Here is a 6,820-nt window from a genome sequence, read left to right as displayed (position 1 = left end):
CATCCCCAGTCGGGGGTGTGCAGGAGGCAGCTGATCGATGTTTCTCCCTCATTGATGTTTCTAACTATCTCCCTTCCTCTCTGTAAAAAAATCAATAAAATATTTATTTAACCGTTTGAGTCCCAAGCAGCGCGATTGCGCTGCTGAGATTTTATGTCGAGAAAACATACGATTCGTTTGAGTCCCAGGGGGTATTGAAAAAACACTGTCGAAGAATCCCAAACAGCGCAACCGCGCTTTCTCTAAATGAGTACGAAAAGACCCAAACAGCATCATAGTGCTTGTTTTATTTTATGTCGAGAAATACCAAGCAGCGCGATCGCATGCTTGGGACTCAAACGGTTAAAAAAAAAAAAAACCGCCATAGGAGTTTCTATGGAGGAAGTACTCCCTAGTCCAGTGATGGTGAACCTTTTGAGCTCAGCGTGTCAGCATTTTCAAAAACCCTAACTTAACTCTGGTGCCGTGTCACATGTAGAAATTTTTTGATATTTGCAACCATAGTAAAAGAAAAACTTATATTTTTGATATTTATTTTATATATTTAAATGCCAAAAATTTGAGGAAAAAACAATTTTCCTCCCAGTATTAAAAAAAAATAATTGTGCCGTATGCAATGAAACGAAGTTATGTCACCGAAGGATGAATAAAATTCCAACACATAACTTTGTTGCTGCACTGACTTCCTATTGGTTAAAATAATAAATTCATTTAAATAGTAGTCAGCCCTGGCCAGTTTTGCTCAGTGGATAGAGCATCGGCCGGCGGACCAAAGGGTCCCGGGTTTGATTCTGGTCAAGGGCATGTACCTTGGTTGTAGGCTCCTCCCCGGCCCTTGTCAGGGCTCCTGCTGGAGGCAGCCAATTGATGTTTCTCTCACATCGATGTTTCTCTCTGTCTCTCCCCCTCTCTTTCCCATCCTCTCTAAAAGATCAATGGAAAAATATCCTCGGGTGAGGATTAACAAAACAAACAAACAAACAAAAAATAATAAATAAGTAAAGGTGATTAAATGTTTTTAAAAAATAATAAAAAAAACCCCAAAAGTAGGCAAATGATTCTGAGGAGACATTTTACCAAAGTAGATAAAGACAACGTCCTATATAATAAAAGCCTATATGGTCATGACGCCCTCATGCTGTAACGAGCGATCACCAGGAGGCTGTGTGTGCAGCGGGCGCATATGGGTGAGCTGGTCTGTGTGTGTGGCGAGGTGCACACTGATGGGTGGGGGTTTGACACGGGCACGGCACGGAGCCGTCCCATGGCTCCAGCCTACCTCTTTGGGGTTACTGATCACAGGGCTCCCGCACTGTGAGAGGGCACAGGCCAGGCTGGGGTACTTCCCCCCACCCCACCCCCCACCCCCAGTGCACGAATTTCATGCATCGGGCCTTTAGTAAATAAATAAATGAAAACAATGCTGTTGACTGGGAATCACACCATGACCTCCCGGTTCATAGGTCACTGTCCAGCCCTGAGCCACCCCGGCCAGGCACATGCCTGGTTTGCGGGCTGGATCCCCCAGCAGGGGCCATGCGGGAGGCAGTGGATCAATGATTCTAATCATAGCTGTTTCTATCTTTCCCTCTTCCTTCCCCTCTGAAAACAATTTTTATATATTTTTTATTTTTTTAAATATTTTATTGATTTTTTTACAGAGAGGAAGAGAGAGGGATAGAGAGTTAGAAACATTGATGAGAGAGAAACATCGATCAGCTGCCTCCTGCACACTCCCTACTGGGGATGTGCCTGCAACCAAGGTATATGCCCTTGACCGGAATCAAACCTGGGACCCTTCTGTCCGCAGGCCGATGCTCTATCCACTGATCGAAACCGGTTAGGGCTTTAAATTTTATTTTATTTTATTTTATTTTATCTTACTTTATTTTATTATTATTATTTTTTATCTTATTTTATTTTATTATTATTATTTTTTTTAAATATATTTTATTGATTCTTTACAGAGAGGAAGGGAGAGGGATAGAGAGCAAGAAACATCAATCAGCTGCCTCCTGCACGCCCCCCACTGGGGATGTGCCTGCAGCCAAGGTACATGCCCTTGACCGGAATCGAACCTGGGACCCTTGAGTCCGCATGCCGACGCTCTATCCACTGAGCCAAACCGGTTAGGGCTAAATTTTATTTTTAATTTAATTTTTTAAAAAATTGTTTTCAGCTTAACCCGTTCGGCTCAGTGGATAGAGCGTCGGCCTGCGTACTCAAAGGGTCCCAGGTTTCGATTCTGGTCAAGGGCATGTACCTTAGTTGCTTGCGGGCGCATCCCCAATAGGGGTTGTGCAGGAGGCAGCTGATCAATCTCTCTATCTTTCTATCCCTCTCCCTTCCTCTCTGTAAAAAAATCAATAAAATATATTAAAAAAATAAAATTTAAAAAAGAATTAACTAGGCCCTGCCCCTCCCTCCCGCGCTCGGCCTCCTGTGCTGGGCAGCTTCTGCCCAAGCTTCCGGGGCCCGGGGCCCAGGGTCCAGCTGTGTGCAGCGAGCAGCGGGCGTTCCTCGTGCTCTGGAAGCGGCTCCTGCTCTGCGAGGTCCCGGAGGAGCCACCACGGCTGCTCTGGATCCCACGGGTGACGGCCTCTCCGCCTGGGCAGCCCCTGTGGCACCCGGAGCTGCCCTGAAACTGCACAGTCCACATGGGGACACGGGGCCATGACCGAGCCTTCGCCTTCGCCCAGCACGTGCCTGGACGGTGGGGACACGGGGGCTCCAGGCAGCGCAGGGCCTGAGGGCCGAGGCTGGGAGACGGGGAGCCACCGTGTGGGGTCCACAGTTCCCTGCGGGGACCCTGGGAGTAGATGAGGACACAAGCAGCCACAGGCGTATAGGAGAGACGTTATTACAGGCCGAGCAGCCATCGCCAACCAGGAGCCATCAGAGGTAGCCCCACAGAGCGGCCGCACACCGCAGGTCAGTAACACATTTTTTTTTTTTTTTAGCGGATAGGGTGTGCCTTTATTTATTTTTAAAATATATTTTATTGATTTTTTTTACAGAGAGAAAGTGAGATGGATAGTTAGAAACATCGATCAGCCGCCTCCGGAAATTCTGTTTCTTTGTGACGGGGTGAGGCCACAACATTAGTAACAAAGAAACAGAATTTCCGGAGGATGAGGCCCAGAAATCAGGATTTTAAAAAGATTCCCAGGTGATTCTAATGTGCAGCCGAGGTTGAGAACCACTGGGCTAGCCCCACCTTTAGGCGAGGTGGGCCCACCCCTATGCAGAGCTTGTCTTTCATTTTTTTTTAAACATAAGAATTATGTTTAAATATAAGAATTCCATCATTTATTAATTAAATATACTTTTATTGATGTCAGAGAGGAAGGGAAAGAGAGAGAGAGAGAAACAGCAATGATGAGAGAGAATCATGGATCATCTGACTCCTGCACGCCCCCTACTGGGGATCGAGCCCGAAACCCCGGGCATGTGCCCTTGACCTGAATCGAACCCGGGACCTTTCAGTCCACAGGCGGACACTCTATCCACTGAGCCAACCTGGCCAGGGCTGTATATTAGAATACTGAGTAGGAAATACTAGGTGGATGAGCAGTGTTGTTCTATGGATTGGACACCTTCACTGAGAATACAGGCAGGAGAGTCGTTATCTGTGGGAACCAGAGGCAGAGATAACTCTGTGCTTCTACATAAGGGCGGCCTAAATTCCACCTCATCTTTCTTTACTTTTTATTTATTTTTAAATATATTTTTATTGATTTCAGGGCGAGGGAGATAGAGAGATATTGAAACATCACTGATGTGAGAGAATCATTGATCAGCTGCCTCCTGCACGCCCCCCACTGGGGATCGAGCCCGCAACCCAGGCATGTGCCCTTGACCGGAATTGAACCCGGGACCCTTCAGTCCACAGGTCGATGCTCTATCCAGTGAGCCAAACCAGATAGGGCTTTTCTTTTTTAAAAAAATACATATTTTTTGCCCTGACTGGTTTGGTTCAGTGGATGGAGCGTCGGCCTGCCGGACTCAAGGGTCCCAGGTTCGATTTTGACCAAGGGCGTGTATCTTGGTTGCGGGCACATGCCCAGTGGGAAGTGTGCGGGAGGCGGCTAATCAATGTTTCTCTCTCATCGATGTTTCTGGCTCTCTATCCCTTCTCCCTTCCTCTCTGTAAAAAATCAATAAAATATATTTTAAAATAAATAAATAAAAATACCTATTTTTATTGCTTTCAGAGAGGAAGAGAGAGGGAGAGAGATATAGAAACATCAACGATGAGAGAGAATCATTGATTGGCTGCCTCCTGCACATCCCACACCCTGACGGGGAATCAAACCGTGACCTCCTGGTTCACAGGTCAACGCTCAACCACTGAGCCACGCTGGCCGGGCTCCACCTTATCTTTCACGTCCTGGCCCAAACTGGCCACAGGGTTACAAAATCCAAAAAAGGCTTCTTACTCACACGCATTTGAATTGGGCAGAAGATGGTTAGCACGTGCCAGCGAGGAGTGAGACAGGCCAGTACGCAGGGGCCAGTGGAATAGGGAAACAGGCTGGGAGCTGAACAAACTGGCAGAGCAACTTACAGCAGATGCAGAAGGTCCCCTCCCTGGAGACAACGCCGAGGCCTCCGTGGTACTTCAGCTCTGGGCCCAGAAAAGCAGCAAAACCAAGTGGCCGATTGGGTCAGGGCCCGTTGCAGGGAGTAGGGACCCCTACCTCACACTGGCCACTCAGTGGAGACCCCGCGCTGAAGGAGCCCACCTAGGAAACTGGGGAATATTTTGCTGAGACCGTCTCCTGCGACCTCCCCTAAGATTCCTGCCTGCAAGCGAGAGAGAGAGAGAGAGAGAGAGAGAGAGAGAGAGAGAGAGAGAGAAAAGCCACAAGACAAAGGGCCCAGTGTGCTCTCTCCTCCCCAGAGCACACCTGAGCCTGCCTCGCCCCTGCTGCCTCCACAGGCACGCACCTCCTACACCAGTGATGGCGAACCTATGACACGCGTGTCAGAGGTAACACGCGAACTCATTTTTCTGGTTGATTTTTCTTTGTTAAATGGCATTTAAATATATAAAATAAATATCAAAAATATACAAGTCTTTGTTTTACTATGGCTGCAAATATCAAAACATTTCTATATGTGACGCGGCACCAGAGTTAAGTTAGGGTTTTTCAAAATGCTGACACGCCGAGCTCAAAAGGTTCGCCATCACTGGCCTACACCCTAAGGGACCCCAGGAGCCTTGCAACCAGGGCACACCCCCCTGAACCTGTCCCTGAGCCCTAACCTTCTTTTCTTTTTACATAGATTTTTTTTATTGATTTCAGAAAGGAAGGGAGACGGAGAGAGAGAGAGGAACATCAGTGATGGGAGAGATGTTTATGCTTTGCAAGCCAGGAAGCATATGGAGCCGGAGGTCAAACAAGTTTTGTGGTTTTTTTTTAATCTCCCAAAAGCTGCCAAAAGCCTTGGCTATTACAGAGCCCTACCCCCAATAAAGGACAAAGAAGAAATGTGCATCGACCACTTATGCTTTTAAATCACCCAGACGGGCGGATCTCCTTATATAGCAGCCAAAAATCAATGAAGCTAAAGCTTTACTGGAAGGTCAAGCTAAAAAGTGATGAATTTTCAGTTTTCATTAGTTACGTATACGAGAACCAGCTTTTTATAATAAAATGTCCTGAAGCTACATATTTAAAATAATCATAGCCCCAGCCGTTGTGGCTCAGTGGATAGAGCTGCGGCCTTCGGACTGAAGGGTCCCGGGGTTTGACTCTGATCAAGGGCACGTGCCAGGGTTGTGGGCTCAATCCCCAGTGCGGGGTGTGCAGGAGGCAGCTGATCCATGATTCTCCCTCTCCATTCCTCTCTAAGATCCATACAAATTTTTTAAAAAGATTAAAATAGCCCTAACCAGTTTGGCTCAGTGGATAGAGCGTCAGCCTGTGGACTGAAAGGTCCTGGGTTTGATTCCGGCCAAGGGCATGTACCTTGGTTGCGGGCACATCCCCAGTAGGTGTGCAAGAGGTAACTGATTGATGTTTCTCTCTCATCGATGTTTCTAACTCTCTATCCCTCTCCCTTCCTCTCTGTAAAAAATCAATAAAATATATTTAAAAAGATTAAATAATAATAATAATAATAAGCCTTGCCCTGTCCAGTTTGGCTCAGTGGATAGAGTGTCAGCCTGCAGACTGAAGGGTCCTGGGTTCGATTCCGGCCAGGGGCACATGCCTGGGTTTCAGGCTCCATCCCCAGTAGGGAGCGTGCAGGAGGCAGCCGATCCATGATTCTCTCTCATCATTGATGTTTCTCTCTCTCCCTCCCTCTCCCTTCCTCTCTGAAATCAATAAAGAAATATATAATTTTTAAAAATAATGCGCCTCAAAAACCATTCTTAGCTTCACAAAGTCAGATAAAAATGCCTTAAAAAACCTAATCAGTTGCAGACAAGTCATCAGTTGCAAACCACACGCCCCACAATCATGCAGACCCCCCACCCCATCCCCACCCCGCATCCCCCCAAACCTAAAACTGTCATTTGAACCAGGACCTGGGATCAAACGCAGGAGCGAGGCGCACGCAGAAGGCACCCCGACAAACCGGGCAATAGGCCAGGGCAGCGGCCGATCCACTGCTGCCCAAGGTCAGTGACTGGGACACTAGCGTCCACCACCGGCCGCAGAAAACTACATTCCCCAGGGGGCAACGCGCCGAGTGACGGCGGCCGCAGCCAATGAGCGCTCGGGAGAGGGGCGTTGCTGGGCAGCGCCAGGGGTCAGGGCGGGACTTCCGGGTCCGTCCTCGTGGCGGTCATTTTGGCCTCTCGCGTCCG

At 47.9% G+C, this 6,820-nt stretch overlaps 1 pseudogene; it reads left to right on the top strand.

Moving 5' to 3' along the window:
• Positions 1-2,657: 2,657 nt before the first annotated feature.
• Positions 2,658-5,665, top strand: LOC111824457 (annotated as a pseudogene).
• Positions 5,666-6,820: the final 1,155 nt, after the last annotated feature.

This window comes from Myotis lucifugus, unplaced genomic scaffold (assembly GCF_000147115.1).
Source record: "Myotis lucifugus unplaced genomic scaffold, Myoluc2.0 scaffold_1581, whole genome shotgun sequence".
In the NCBI taxonomy this organism is placed as follows: domain Eukaryota; kingdom Metazoa; phylum Chordata; class Mammalia; order Chiroptera; family Vespertilionidae; genus Myotis; species Myotis lucifugus.
This window is presented reverse-complemented; position numbering and strand designations above follow the sequence as displayed.